The sequence below is a fragment of the Danio rerio genome, chromosome 20 (assembly GCF_049306965.1).
Source record: "Danio rerio strain Tuebingen ecotype United States chromosome 20, GRCz12tu, whole genome shotgun sequence".
Lineage (NCBI taxonomy): Eukaryota > Metazoa > Chordata > Actinopteri > Cypriniformes > Danionidae > Danio > Danio rerio.
Window position 1 is genome coordinate 59,108,783 of NC_133195.1, and position 14,536 is coordinate 59,123,318.

Here is a 14,536-nt window from a genome sequence, read left to right on the forward strand (position 1 = left end):
AAAAGCTTTACATTTCTGGAAAGAAGAGGAAATTTGCAGTTCATTGATGTGAGTAGATTGACTGGGGCACCAAAAATGGCAAAGTTATTAATTTTTTAATTCTGGCCAAATAATGGGATCCATGCAAATGGCAAAATTGAGCCAATTTGAATGGGGATTTCAAAGGATAGCAACATCCTACAGCTTCATGCCATACCTTGATGGAAAGCTCAGAGAAAGAGCTAAACAATGGTATATATAACTTAATTTTTGCATAAGCACAACCAAAGTTATGAATTTTTTAATACGGTTAACTAGCCGGGCCCCTGCAAATGACTGAAAACTGGCTCAATTTGAACAGGGATTTCAAGAGACAGGAACAACATAGAGCTTAATCCAATACATCCCAGGAAAGCTTAGAAAAATTGTGATACAATGGTGTTAATTTGGTCACTGTAGCATTAAGACTCTTAAAGTTATGATCAAAATACTACTAGCATTAAAAAGCCCTTTCCATAAATGAACTTGAAAAGCACTTTAAAGGTCAGGAACAAGACACAGCTAAAAGCTTTACATTTCTGGAAAGAAGAGGAAATTTGCAGTTCATTGATGTGAGTAGATTGACTGGGGCACCAAAAATGGCAAAGTTATTAATTTTTTAATTCTGGCCAAATAATGGGATCCATGCAAATGGCAAAATTGAGCCAATTTGAATGGGGATTTCAAAGGATAGCAACATCCTACAGCTTCATGCCATACCTTGATGGAAAGCTCAGAGAAAGAGCTAAACAATGGTATATATAACTTAATTTTTGCATAAGCACAACCAAAGTTATGAATTTTTTAATACGGTTAACTAGCCGGGCCCCTGCAAATGACTGAAAACTGGCTCAATTTGAACAGGGATTTCAAGAGACAGGAACAACATAGAGCTTAATCCAATACATCCCAGGAAAGCTTAGAAAAATTGTGATACAATGGTGTTAATTTGGTCACTGTAGCATTAAGACTCTTAAAGTTATGATCAAAATACTACTAGCATAAAAAAGCCCTTTCCATAAATGAACTTGAAAAGCACTTTAAAGGTCAGGAACAAGACACAGCTAAAAGCTTTACATTTCTGGAAAGAAGAGGAAATTTGCAGTTCATTGATGTGAGTAGATTGACTGGGGCACCAAAAATGGCAAAGTTATTAATTTTTTAATTCTGGCCAAATAATGGGATCCATGCAAATGGCAAAATTGAGCCAATTTGAATGGGGATTTCAAAGGATAGCAACATCCTACAGCTTCATGCCATACCTTGATGGAAAGCTCAGAGAAAGAGCTAAACAATGGTATATATAACTTAATTTTTGCATAAGCACAACCAAAGTTATGAATTTTTTAATACGGTTAACTAGCCGGGCCCCTGCAAATGACTGAAAACTGGCTCAATTTGAACAGGGATTTCAAGAGACAGGAACAACATAGAGCTTAATCCAATACATCCCAGGAAAGCTTAGAAAAATTGTGATACAATGGTGTTAATTTGGTCACTGTAGCATTAAGACTCTTAAAGTTATGATCAAAATACTACTAGCATTAAAAAGGCCTTTCCATAAATGAACTTGAAAAGCACTTTAAAGGTCAGGAACAAGACACAGCTAAAAGCTTTACATTTCTGGAAAGAAGAGGAAATTTGCAGTTCATTGATGTGAGTAGATTGACTGGGGCACCAAAAATGGCAAAGTTATTAATTTTTTAATTCTGGCCAAATAATGGGATCCATGCAAATGGCAAAATTGAGCCAATTTGAATGGGGATTTCAAAGGATAGCAACATCCTACAGCTTCATGCCATACCTTGATGGAAAGCTCAGAGAAAGAGCTAAACAATGGTATATATAACTTAATTTTTGCATAAGCACAACCAAAGTTATGAATTTTTTAATACTGTTAACTAGCCGGGCCCCTGCAAATGACTGAAAACTGGCTCAATTTGAACAGGGATTTCAAGAGACAGGAACAACATAGAGCTTAATCCAATACATCCCAGGAAAGCTTAGAAAAATTGTGATACAATGGTGTTAATTTGGTCACTGTAGCATTAAGACTCTTAAAGTTATGATTAAAATACTACTAGCATAAAAAAGCCCTTTCCATAAATGAACTTGAAAAGCACTTTAAAGGTCAGGAACAAGACACAGCTAAAAGCTTTACATTTCTGGAAAGAAGAGGAAATTTGCAGTTCATTGATGTGAGTAGATTGACTGGGGCACCAAAAATGGCAAAGTTATTAATTTTTTAATTCTGGCCAAATAATGGGATCCATGCAAATGGCAAAATCGAGCCAATTTGAATGGGGATTTCAAAGGATAGCAACATCCTACAGCTTCATGCCATACCTTGATGGAAAGCTCAGAGAAAGAGCTAAACAATGGTATATATAACTTAATTTTTGCATAAGCACAACCAAAGTTATGAATTTTTTAATACTGTTAACTAGCCGGGCCCCTGCAAATGACTGAAAACTGGCTCAATTTGAACAGGGATTTCAAGAGACAGGAACAACATAGAGCTTAATCCAATACATCCCAGGAAAGCTTAGAAAAATTGTGATACAATGGTGTTAATTTGGTCACTGTAGCATTAAGACTCTTAAAGTTATGAACAAAATACTACTAGCATTAAAAAGGCCTTTCCATAAATGAACTTGAAAAGCACTTTAAAGGTCAGGAAAAAGATACAGCTAAAAGCTTTACATTTCTGGAAAGAAGAGGAAATTTGCAGTTCATTGATGTGAGTAGATTGACTGGGGCACCAAAAATGGCAAAGTTATTAATTTTTTAATTCTGGCCAAATAATGGGATCCATGCAAATGGCAAAATTGAGCCAATTTGAATGGGGATTTCAAAGGATAGCAACATCCTACAGCTTCATGCCATACCTTGATGGAAAGCTCAGAGAAAGAGCTAAACAATGGTATATATAACTTAATTTTTGCATAAGCACAACCAAAGTTATGAATTTTTTAATACTGTTAACTAGCCGGGCCCCTGCAAATGACTGAAAACTGGCTCAATTTGAACAGGGATTTCAAGAGACAGGAACAACATAGAGCTTAATCCAATACATCCCAGGAAAGCTTAGAAAAATTGTGATACAATGGTGTTAATTTGGTCACTGTAGCATTAAGACTCTTAAAGTTATGAACAAAATACTACTAGCATTAAAAAGGCCTTTCCATAAATGAACTTGAAAAGCACTTTAAAGGTCAGGAACAAGACACAGCTAAAAGCTTTACATTTCTGGAAAGAAGAGGAAATTTGCAGTTCATTGATGTGAGTAGATTGACTGGGGCACCAAAAATGGCAAAGTTATTAATTTTTTAATTCTGGCCAAATAATGGGATCCATGCAAATGGCAAAATTGAGCCAATTTGAATGGGGATTTCAAAGGATAGCAACATCCTACAGCTTCATGCCATACCTTGATGGAAAGCTCAGAGAAAGAGCTAAACAATGGTATATATAACTTAATTTTTGCATAAGCACAACCAAAGTTATGAATTTTTTAATACTGTTAACTAGCCGGGCCCCTGCAAATGACTGAAAACTGGCTCAATTTGAACAGGGATTTCAAGAGACAGGAACAACATAGAGCTTAATCCAATACATCCCAGGAAAGCTTAGAAAAATTGTGATACAATGGTGTTAATTTGGTCACTGTAGCATTAAGACTCTTAAAGTTATGAACAAAATACTACTAGCATTAAAAAGGCCTTTCCATAAATGAACTTGAAAAGCACTTTAAAGGTCAGGAACAAGACACAGCTAAAAGCTTTACATTTCTGGAAAGAAGAGGAAATTTGCAGTTCATTGATGTGAGTAGATTGACTGGGGCACCAAAAATGGCAAAGTTATTAATTTTTTAATTCTGGCCAAATAATGGGATCCATGCAAATGGCAAAATTGAGCCAATTTGAATGGGGATTTCAAAGGATAGCAACATCCTACAGCTTCATGCCATACCTTGATGGAAAGCTCAGAGAAAGAGCTAAACAATGGTATATATAACTTAATTTTTGCATAAGCACAACCAAAGTTATGAATTTTTTAATACTGTTAACTAGCCGGGCCCCTGCAAATGACTGAAAACTGGCTCAATTTGAACAGGGATTTCAAGAGACAGGAACAACATAGAGCTTAATCCAATACATCCCAGGAAAGCTTAGAAAAATTGTGATACAATGGTGTTAATTTGGTCACTGTAGCATTAAGACTCTTAAAGTTATGATTAAAATACTACTAGCATAAAAAAGCCCTTTCCATAAATGAACTTGAAAAGCACTTTAAAGGTCAGGAACAAGACACAGCTAAAAGCTTTACATTTCTGGAAAGAAGAGGAAATTTGCAGTTCATTGATGTGAGTAGATTGACTGGGGCACCAAAAATGGCAAAGTTATTAATTTTTTAATTCTGGCCAAATAATGGGATCCATGCAAATGGCAAAATTGAGCCAATTTGAATGGGGATTTCAAAGGATAGCAACATCCTACAGCTTCATGCCATACCTTGATGGAAAGCTCAGAGAAAGAGCTAAACAATGGTATATATAACTTAATTTTTGCATAAGCACAACCAAAGTTATGAATTTTTTAATACTGTTAACTAGCCGGGCCCCTGCAAATGACTGAAAACTGGCTCAATTTGAACAGGGATTTCAAGAGACAGGAACAACATAGAGCTTAATCCAATACATCCCAGGAAAGCTTAGAAAAATTGTGATACAATGGTGTTAATTTGGTCACTGTAGCATTAAGACTCTTAAAGTTATGATCAAAATACTACTAGCATTAAAAAGGCCTTTCCATAAATGAACTTGAAAAGCACTTTAAAGGTCAGGAACAAGACACAGCTAAAAGCTTTACATTTCTGGAAAGAAGAGGAAATTTGCAGTTCATTGATGTGAGTAGATTGACTGGGGCACCAAAAATGGCAAAGTTATTAATTTTTTAATTCTGGCCAAATAATGGGATCCATGCAAATGGCAAAATTGAGCCAATTTGAATGGGGATTTCAAAGGATAGCAACATCCTACAGCTTCATGCCATACCTTGATGGAAAGCTCAGAGAAAGAGCTAAACAATGGTATATATAACTTAATTTTTGCATAAGCACAACCAAAGTTATGAATTTTTTAATACTGTTAACTAGCCGGGCCCCTGCAAATGACTGAAAACTGGCTCAATTTGAACAGGGATTTCAAGAGACAGGAACAACATAGAGCTTAATCCAATACATCCCAGGAAAGCTTAGAAAAATTGTGATACAATGGTGTTAATTTGGTCACTGTAGCATTAAGACTCTTAAAGTTATGATCAAAATACTACTAGCATTAAAAAGGCCTTTCCATAAATGAACTTGAAAAGCACTTTAAAGGTCAGGAAAAAGATACAGCTAAAAGCTTTACATTTCTGGAAAGAAGAGGAAATTTGCAGTTCATTGATGTGAGTAGATTGACTGGGGCACCAAAAATGGCAAAGTTATTAATTTTTTAATTCTGGCCAAATAATGGGATCCATGCAAATGGCAAAATTGAGCCAATTTGAATGGGGATTTCAAAGGATAGCAACATCCTACAGCTTCATGCCATACCTTGATGGAAAGCTCAGAGAAAGAGCTAAACAATGGTATATATAACTTAATTTTTGCATAAGCACAACCAAAGTTATGAATTTTTTAATACTGTTAACTAGCCGGGCCCCTGCAAATGACTGAAAACTGGCTCAATTTGAACAGGGATTTCAAGAGACAGGAACAACATAGAGCTTAATCCAATACATCCCAGGAAAGCTTAGAAAAATTGTGATACAATGGTGTTAATTTGGTCACTGTAGCATTAAGACTCTTAAAGTTATGATCAAAATACTACTAGCATTAAAAAGGCCTTTCCATAAATGAACTTGAAAAGCACTTTAAAGGTCAGGAACAAGACACAGCTAAAAGCTTTACATTTCTGGAAAGAAGAGGAAATTTGCAGTTCATTGATGTGAGTAGATTGACTGGGGCACCAAAAATGGCAAAGTTATTAATTTTTTAATTCTGGCCAAATAATGGGATCCATGCAAATGGCAAAATTGAGCCAATTTGAATGGGGATTTCAAAGGATAGCAACATCCTACAGCTTCATACCATACCTTGATGGAAAGCTCAGAGAAAGAGCTAAACAATGGTATATATAACTTAATTTTTGCATAAGCACAACCAAAGTTATGAATTTTTTAATACTGTTAACTAGCCGGGCCCCTGCAAATGACTGAAAACTGGCTCAATTTGAACAGGGATTTCAAGAGACAGGAACAACATAGAGCTTAATCCAATACATCCCAGGAAAGCTTAGAAAAATTGTGATACAATGGTGTTAATTTGGTCACTGTAGCATTAAGACTCTTAAAGTTATGATCAAAATACTACTAGCATTAAAAAGGCCTTTCCATAAATGAACTTGAAAAGCACTTTAAAGGTCAGGAACAAGACACAGCTAAAAGCTTTACATTTCTGGAAAGAAGAGGAAATTTGCAGTTCATTGATGTGAGTAGATTGACTGGGGCACCAAAAATGGCAAAGTTATTAATTTTTTAATTCTGGCCAAATAATGGGATCCATGCAAATGGCAAAATTGAGCCAATTTGAATGGGGATTTCAAAGGATAGCAACATCCTACAGCTTCATGCCATACCTTGATGGAAAGCTCAGAGAAAGAGCTAAACAATGGTATATATAACTTAATTTTTGCATAAGCACAACCAAAGTTATGAATTTTTTAATACGGTTAACTAGCCGGGCCCCTGCAAATGACTGAAAACTGGCTCAATTTGAACAGGGATTTCAAGAGACAGGAACAACATAGAGCTTAATCCAATACATCCCAGGAAAGCTTAGAAAAATTGTGATACAATGGTGTTAATTTGGTCACTGTAGCATTAAGACTCTTAAAGTTATGATCAAAATACTACTAGCATTAAAAAGGCCTTTCCATAAATGAACTTGAAAAGCACTTTAAAGGTCAGGAACAAGACACAGCTAAAAGCTTTACATTTCTGGAAAGAAGAGGAAATTTGCAGTTCATTGATGTGAGTAGATTGACTGGGGCACCAAAAATGGCAAAGTTATTAATTTTTTAATTCTGGCCAAATAATGGGATCCATGCAAATGGCAAAATTGAGCCAATTTGAATGGGGATTTCAAAGGATAGCAACATCCTACAGCTTCATGCCATACCTTGATGGAAAGCTCAGAGAAAGAGCTAAACAATGGTATATATAACTTAATTTTTGCATAAGCACAACCAAAGTTATGAATTTTTTAATACGGTTAACTAGCCGGGCCCCTGCAAATGACTGAAAACTGGCTCAATTTGAACAGGGATTTCAAGAGACAGGAACAACATAGAGCTTAATCCAATACATCCCAGGAAAGCTTAGAAAAATTGTGATACAATGGTGTTAATTTGGTCACTGTAGCATTAAGACTCTTAAAGTTATGAACAAAATACTACTAGCATTAAAAAGGCCTTTCCATAAATGAACTTGAAAAGCACTTTAAAGGTCAGGAACAAGACACAGCTAAAAGCTTTACATTTCTGGAAAGAAGAGGAAATTTGCAGTTCATTGATGTGAGTAGATTGACTGGGGCACCAAAAATGGCAAAGTTATTAATTTTTTAATTCTGGCCAAATAATGGGATCCATGCAAATGGCAAAATTGAGCCAATTTGAATGGGGATTTCAAAGGATAGCAACATCCTACAGCTTCATGCCATACCTTGATGGAAAGCTCAGAGAAAGAGCTAAACAATGGTATATATAACTTCATTTTTGCATAAGCACAACCAAAGTTATGAATTTTTTAATACGGTTAACTAGCCGGGCCCCTGCAAATGACTGAAAACTGGCTCAATTTGAACAGGGATTTCAAGAGACAGGAACAACATAGAGCTTAATCCAATACATCCCAGGAAAGCTTAGAAAAATTGTGATACAATGGTGTTAATTTGGTCACTGTAGCATTAAGACTCTTAAAGTTATGAACAAAATACTACTAGCATTAAAAAGCCCTTTCCATAAATGAACTTGAAAAGCACTTTAAAGGTCAGGAACAAGACACAGCTAAAAGCTTTACATTTCTGGAAAGAAGAGGAAATTTGCAGTTCATTGATGTGAGTAGATTGACTGGGGCACCAAAAATGGCAAAGTTATTAATTTTTTAATTCTGGCCAAATAATGGGATCCATGCAAATGGCAAAATTGAGCCAATTTGAATGGGGATTTCAAAGGATAGCAACATCCTACAGCTTCATGCCATACCTTGATGGAAAGCTCAGAGAAAGAGCTAAACAATGGTATATATAACTTAATTTTTGCATAAGCACAACCAAAGTTATGAATTTTTTAATACGGTTAACTAGCCGGGCCCCTGCAAATGACTGAAAACTGGCTCAATTTGAACAGGGATTTCAAGAGACAGGAACAACATAGAGCTTAATCCAATACATCCCAGGAAAGCTTAGAAAAATTGTGATACAATGGTGTTAATTTGGTCACTGTAGCATTAAGACTCTTAAAGTTATGATCAAAATACTACTAGCATTAAAAAGGCCTTTCCATAAATGAACTTGAAAAGCACTTTAAAGGTCAGGAACAAGACACAGCTAAAAGCTTTACATTTCTGGAAAGAAGAGGAAATTTGCAGTTCATTGATGTGAGTAGATTGACTGGGGCACCAAAAATGGCAAAGTTATTAATTTTTTAATTCTGGCCAAATAATGGGATCCATGCAAATGGCAAAATTGAGCCAATTTGAATGGGGATTTCAAAGGATAGCAACATCCTACAGCTTCATGCCATACCTTGATGGAAAGCTCAGAGAAAGAGCTAAACAATGGTATATATAACTTAATTTTTGCATAAGCACAACCAAAGTTATGAATTTTTTAATACGGTTAACTAGCCGGGCCCCTGCAAATGACTGAAAACTGGCTCAATTTGAACAGGGATTTCAAGAGACAGGAACAACATAGAGCTTAATCCAATACATCCCAGGAAAGCTTAGAAAAATTGTGATACAATGGTGTTAATTTGGTCACTGTAGCATTAAGACTCTTAAAGTTATGAACAAAATACTACTAGCATTAAAAAGSCCTTTCCATAAATGAACTTGAAAAGCACTTTAAAGGTCAGGAACAAGACACAGCTAAAAGCTTTACATTTCTGGAAAGAAGAGGAAATTTGCAGTTCATTGATGTGAGTAGATTGACTGGGGCACCAAAAATGGCAAAGTTATTAATTTTTTAATTCTGGCCAAATAATGGGATCCATGCAAATGGCAAAATTGAGCCAATTTGAATGGGGATTTCAAAGGATAGCAACATCCTACAGCTTCATGCCATACCTTGATGGAAAGCTCAGAGAAAGAGCTAAACAATGGTATATATAACTTAATTTTTGCATAAGCACAACCAAAGTTATGAATTTTTTAATACGGTTAACTAGCCGGGCCCCTGCAAATGACTGAAAACTGGCTCAATTTGAACAGGGATTTCAAGAGACAGGAACAACATAGAGCTTAATCCAATACATCCCAGGAAAGCTTAGAAAAATTGTGATACAATGGTGTTAATTTGGTCACTGTAGCATTAAGACTCTTAAAGTTATGATCAAAATACTACTAGCATTAAAAAGCCCTTTCCATAAATGAACTTGAAAAGCACTTTAAAGGTCAGGAACAAGACACAGCTAAAAGCTTTACATTTCTGGAAAGAAGAGGAAATTTGCAGTTCATTGATGTGAGTAGATTGACTGGGGCACCAAAAATGGCAAAGTTATTAATTTTTTAATTCTGGCCAAATAATGGGATCCATGCAAATGGCAAAATTGAGCCAATTTGAATGGGGATTTCAAAGGATAGCAACATCCTACAGCTTCATGCCATACCTTGATGGAAAGCTCAGAGAAAGAGCTAAACAATGGTATATATAACTTAATTTTTGCATAAGCACAACCAAAGTTATGAATTTTTTAATACGGTTAACTAGCCGGGCCCCTGCAAATGACTGAAAACTGGCTCAATTTGAACAGGGATTTCAAGAGACAGGAACAACATAGAGCTTAATCCAATACATCCCAGGAAAGCTTAGAAAAATTGTGATACAATGGTGTTAATTTGGTCACTGTAGCATTAAGACTCTTAAAGTTATGATCAAAATACTACTAGCATAAAAAAGCCCTTTCCATAAATGAACTTGAAAAGCACTTTAAAGGTCAGGAACAAGACACAGCTAAAAGCTTTACATTTCTGGAAAGAAGAGGAAATTTGCAGTTCATTGATGTGAGTAGATTGACTGGGGCACCAAAAATGGCAAAGTTATTAATTTTTTAATTCTGGCCAAATAATGGGATCCATGCAAATGGCAAAATTGAGCCAATTTGAATGGGGATTTCAAAGGATAGCAACATCCTACAGCTTCATGCCATACCTTGATGGAAAGCTCAGAGAAAGAGCTAAACAATGGTATATATAACTTAATTTTTGCATAAGCACAACCAAAGTTATGAATTTTTTAATACTGTTAACTAGCCGGGCCCCTGCAAATGACTGAAAACTGGCTCAATTTGAACAGGGATTTCAAGAGACAGGAACAACATAGAGCTTAATCCAATACATCCCAGGAAAGCTTAGAAAAATTGTGATACAATGGTGTTAATTTGGTCACTGTAGCATTAAGACTCTTAAAGTTATGAACAAAATACTACTAGCATTAAAAAGGCCTTTCCATAAATGAACTTGAAAAGCACTTTAAAGGTCAGGAACAAGACACAGCTAAAAGCTTTACATTTCTGGAAAGAAGAGGAAATTTGCAGTTCATTGATGTGAGTAGATTGACTGGGGCACCAAAAATGGCAAAGTTATTAATTTTTTAATTCTGGCCAAATAATGGGATCCATGCAAATGGCAAAATTGAGCCAATTTGAATGGGGATTTCAAAGGATAGCAACATCCTACAGCTTCATGCCATACCTTGATGGAAAGCTCAGAGAAAGAGCTAAACAATGGTATATATAACTTAATTTTTGCATAAGCACAACCAAAGTTATGAATTTTTTAATACTGTTAACTAGCCGGGCCCCTGCAAATGACTGAAAACTGGCTCAATTTGAACAGGGATTTCAAGAGACAGGAACAACATAGAGCTTAATCCAATACATCCCAGGAAAGCTTAGAAAAATTGTGATACAATGGTGTTAATTTGGTCACTGTAGCATTAAGACTCTTAAAGTTATGAACAAAATACTACTAGCATTAAAAAGGCCTTTCCATAAATGAACTTGAAAAGCACTTTAAAGGTCAGGAACAAGACACAGCTAAAAGCTTTACATTTCTGGAAAGAAGAGGAAATTTGCAGTTCATTGATGTGAGTAGATTGACTGGGGCACCAAAAATGGCAAAGTTATTAATTTTTTAATTCTGGCCAAATAATGGGATCCATGCAAATGGCAAAATTGAGCCAATTTGAATGGGGATTTCAAAGGATAGCAACATCCTACAGCTTCATGCCATACCTTGATGGAAAGCTCAGAGAAAGAGCTAAACAATGGTATATATAACTTAATTTTTGCATAAGCACAACCAAAGTTATGAATTTTTTAATACTGTTAACTAGCCGGGCCCCTGCAAATGACTGAAAACTGGCTCAATTTGAACAGGGATTTCAAGAGACAGGAACAACATAGAGCTTAATCCAATACATCCCAGGAAAGCTTAGAAAAATTGTGATACAATGGTGTTAATTTGGTCACTGTAGCATTAAGACTCTTAAAGTTATGATTAAAATACTACTAGCATAAAAAAGCCCTTTCCATAAATGAACTTGAAAAGCACTTTAAAGGTCAGGAACAAGACACAGCTAAAAGCTTTACATTTCTGGAAAGAAGAGGAAATTTGCAGTTCATTGATGTGAGTAGATTGACTGGGGCACCAAAAATGGCAAAGTTATTAATTTTTTAATTCTGGCCAAATAATGGGATCCATGCAAATGGCAAAATTGAGCCAATTTGAATGGGGATTTCAAAGGATAGCAACATCCTACAGCTTCATGCCATACCTTGATGGAAAGCTCAGAGAAAGAGCTAAACAATGGTATATATAACTTAATTTTTGCATAAGCACAACCAAAGTTATGAATTTTTTAATACTGTTAACTAGCCGGGCCCCTGCAAATGACTGAAAACTGGCTCAATTTGAACAGGGATTTCAAGAGACAGGAACAACATAGAGCTTAATCCAATACATCCCAGGAAAGCTTAGAAAAATTGTGATACAATGGTGTTAATTTGGTCACTGTAGCATTAAGACTCTTAAAGTTATGATCAAAATACTACTAGCATTAAAAAGGCCTTTCCATAAATGAACTTGAAAAGCACTTTAAAGGTCAGGAACAAGACACAGCTAAAAGCTTTACATTTCTGGAAAGAAGAGGAAATTTGCAGTTCATTGATGTGAGTAGATTGACTGGGGCACCAAAAATGGCAAAGTTATTAATTTTTTAATTCTGGCCAAATAATGGGATCCATGCAAATGGCAAAATTGAGCCAATTTGAATGGGGATTTCAAAGGATAGCAACATCCTACAGCTTCATGCCATACCTTGATGGAAAGCTCAGAGAAAGAGCTAAACAATGGTATATATAACTTAATTTTTGCATAAGCACAACCAAAGTTATGAATTTTTTAATACTGTTAACTAGCCGGGCCCCTGCAAATGACTGAAAACTGGCTCAATTTGAACAGGGATTTCAAGAGACAGGAACAACATAGAGCTTAATCCAATACATCCCAGGAAAGCTTAGAAAAATTGTGATACAATGGTGTTAATTTGGTCACTGTAGCATTAAGACTCTTAAAGTTATGATCAAAATACTACTAGCATTAAAAAGGCCTTTCCATAAATGAACTTGAAAAGCACTTTAAAGGTCAGGAAAAAGATACAGCTAAAAGCTTTACATTTCTGGAAAGAAGAGGAAATTTGCAGTTCATTGATGTGAGTAGATTGACTGGGGCACCAAAAATGGCAAAGTTATTAATTTTTTAATTCTGGCCAAATAATGGGATCCATGCAAATGGCAAAATTGAGCCAATTTGAATGGGGATTTCAAAGGATAGCAACATCCTACAGCTTCATGCCATACCTTGATGGAAAGCTCAGAGAAAGAGCTAAACAATGGTATATATAACTTAATTTTTGCATAAGCACAACCAAAGTTATGAATTTTTTAATACTGTTAACTAGCCGGGCCCCTGCAAATGACTGAAAACTGGCTCAATTTGAACAGGGATTTCAAGAGACAGGAACAACATAGAGCTTAATCCAATACATCCCAGGAAAGCTTAGAAAAATTGTGATACAATGGTGTTAATTTGGTCACTGTAGCATTAAGACTCTTAAAGTTATGATCAAAATACTACTAGCATTAAAAAGGCCTTTCCATAAATGAACTTGAAAAGCACTTTAAAGGTCAGGAACAAGACACAGCTAAAAGCTTTACATTTCTGGAAAGAAGAGGAAATTTGCAGTTCATTGATGTGAGTAGATTGACTGGGGCACCAAAAATGGCAAAGTTATTAATTTTTTAATTCTGGCCAAATAATGGGATCCATGCAAATGGCAAAATTGAGCCAATTTGAATGGGGATTTCAAAGGATAGCAACATCCTACAGCTTCATACCATACCTTGATGGAAAGCTCAGAGAAAGAGCTAAACAATGGTATATATAACTTAATTTTTGCATAAGCACAACCAAAGTTATGAATTTTTTAATACTGTTAACTAGCCGGGCCCCTGCAAATGACTGAAAACTGGCTCAATTTGAACAGGGATTTCAAGAGACAGGAACAACATAGAGCTTAATCCAATACATCCCAGGAAAGCTTAGAAAAATTGTGATACAATGGTGTTAATTTGGTCACTGTAGCATTAAGACTCTTAAAGTTATGATCAAAATACTACTAGCATTAAAAAGGCCTTTCCATAAATGAACTTGAAAAGCACTTTAAAGGTCAGGAACAAGACACAGCTAAAAGCTTTACATTTCTGGAAAGAAGAGGAAATTTGCAGTTCATTGATGTGAGTAGATTGACTGGGGCACCAAAAATGGCAAAGTTATTAATTTTTTAATTCTGGCCAAATAATGGGATCCATGCAAATGGCAAAATTGAGCCAATTTGAATGGGGATTTCAAAGGATAGCAACATCCTACAGCTTCATGCCATACCTTGATGGAAAGCTCAGAGAAAGAGCTAAACAATGGTATATATAACTTAATTTTTGCATAAGCACAACCAAAGTTATGAATTTTTTAATACGGTTAACTAGCCGGGCCCCTGCAAATGACTGAAAACTGGCTCAATTTGAACAGGGATTTCAAGAGACAGGAACAACATAGAGCTTAATCCAATACATCCCAGGAAAGCTTAGAAAAATTGTGATACAATGGTGTTAATTTGGTCACTGTAGCATTAA